Source organism: Pongo abelii, chromosome 3, assembly GCF_028885655.2.
Source record: "Pongo abelii isolate AG06213 chromosome 3, NHGRI_mPonAbe1-v2.0_pri, whole genome shotgun sequence".
Classification (NCBI taxonomy): domain Eukaryota; kingdom Metazoa; phylum Chordata; class Mammalia; order Primates; family Hominidae; genus Pongo; species Pongo abelii.
The window spans coordinates 101,061,934-101,063,858 of record NC_071988.2 but is presented as its reverse complement, the minus strand read 5'-3'; the positions used below and the strand labels follow the sequence as shown (position 1 = coordinate 101,063,858).

At 31.1% G+C, this 1,925-nt stretch overlaps 1 non-coding gene across 1 annotated transcript; it reads right to left on the bottom strand.

Annotated features, from left to right (window-relative positions):
• Positions 1-577: 577 nt before the first annotated feature.
• LOC112133260 (small nucleolar RNA SNORA75) lies at positions 578-709 on the bottom strand. Its single transcript, XR_002914932.1, has one exon. It is a non-coding gene; the product is annotated as a small nucleolar RNA SNORA75 (small nucleolar RNA).
• Between the last annotated feature and the right edge of the window lie 1,216 nt (positions 710-1,925).

Here is a 1,925-nt window from a genome sequence, read left to right as displayed (position 1 = left end):
GAATTAGCAATATCAAAAATTGATAAAAATTATGCAATCTGAAAAACAGAAAGAAAAGAACAAAAAGAGTATTTGAGGAAACAATAGCTAAAATATTACCAAATGTATTGGAAAACATTAATTTATGCATCTAGGAAGCTCAACAAATTTCAGGTAGGATAAATGCAAAGAGTTTCACAGACAAGTCATAGTGAAAATGCTGAAAGCCAAAGGCAAGGACAAAAATCTTGAAAACACCAAGAGAAAAATGACTCATTATTTACAAGGAAACTTCAAGAAGATTAAAGGTAAATTCTCATCAGAAACAATGGAGGCCACAGATGGGAAGGGAGGTAAAGACAGGATGGATAACACAATCAAAGCTCTCAAAGGAAAAAAAAAACCTTTCAACCAAGAATCCTATGTACAGCAAAACTATCAAAATTGAAATAGGAAAATGACATTAAAAGATAAACAAAAAGTGAACTGATATGTTGTTAGTAGACCTACCTTACAAGAAATACTTAAGAAAATTTTTTAAGCTAAAAGCAAGTGACCTCATTTTTCTTTTCTTCGATTTCTAATTTTTTTTTTACCATAATATTTCACAAGATAGCCAAATATACTCCTGTAAAGACAGAAGGCAAAAGTAATGCTAGTTCTGTGATTCTCTGCTCATATGAATCCATAAGCTGCCACCAACAGACAGAAAGAAGCTCAGTGAGAAGTCTGACCTCATTTTTTGAATCCACACAGATAAACAAAGAGTACCTGAAAATGTAATTGTGTGATCACAAGAGTATAAACACATATTTCTTCTCTTAACTGATTTAAAAGGCAACTGGATGAAACAAAATAAAATGTATACAATGAATATAGAAATGTAATACATTTGCCAAGAACAGCACAAAAAAAGTGGGTGGAAACACAGCTCAATTAGGCTATGAAAGTGACGCCATATGGTAACTCAAATCTACAAAAACAAATAGATCCAGAAATGATAAATAAAAAGGCTAGTATAACAAAAGCTATAAATATATACTTGTTCTTCTCTCCTTTAATGGCTTCTCTAAAATGCTTAAATTATATTGAGTAATAATTATAATCATGAAATGTTGAGCTTGAGACATTTATAGAGTGAAATACGTATAACAACAGTATTATAAAAGAGGAAAGACCATGGTGCTACAAGAATAACATTTCTATATCATATTGAAATTAAGTTAGTGTAAATCTGAAGCTAATCCAAATAAATTAAGATATATATGGAACAAGCACTAGGGAAATAACTCAATATATGTAGTAAAAAATCATTTAAAAATAGTATGCTACATAAGAAAATATTCATTTAATGCAAAGAACATAGTAAAGGTGAAATAGAGGAGCAAAAACAGTACAAAGCAGAAAACAAAAATTAAAATGACAGATGTAAACCCAACTGTAGCAATAGTAACATTAAATGTAAATGGATTAAATAATCCTATCAAAACACATAGATTGTCAGACTGGGTTTTAAAGAGTAAGATCCAACTTCATGTTCTCTGCAGGAGATACACTTTAGATTCAAAGATACAAATATATTGAAAGTAAAAGGATGGAAAAAGATATCATGCAAAGAACAACCCCAAGAAAGCTACAGTGGCTATAGTAATATCAGACACAATTGATTTTAAAACAAAAAAAATTGCTAGAGATAAAGAGCGAAATTTTATAAGAAAAGTGTCAATAAATCAGAAGACTATAATAATTATAAATTCATATCCACCTAACAAAGCACCAAAATACATAAAGCAAAAACTGATAGAAATGAAGGAAGGCCAGGTGTGGTGGCTCATGCCTGTAATCCTAGCCCTTTGGGAGGCCAAGGCTGGAGGATCCTTTGAGCTCAGGAGTTCGAGAAAAGCCTGGACAACATAGTGAGACCTTGTCTCTACTAAAAATAAAAT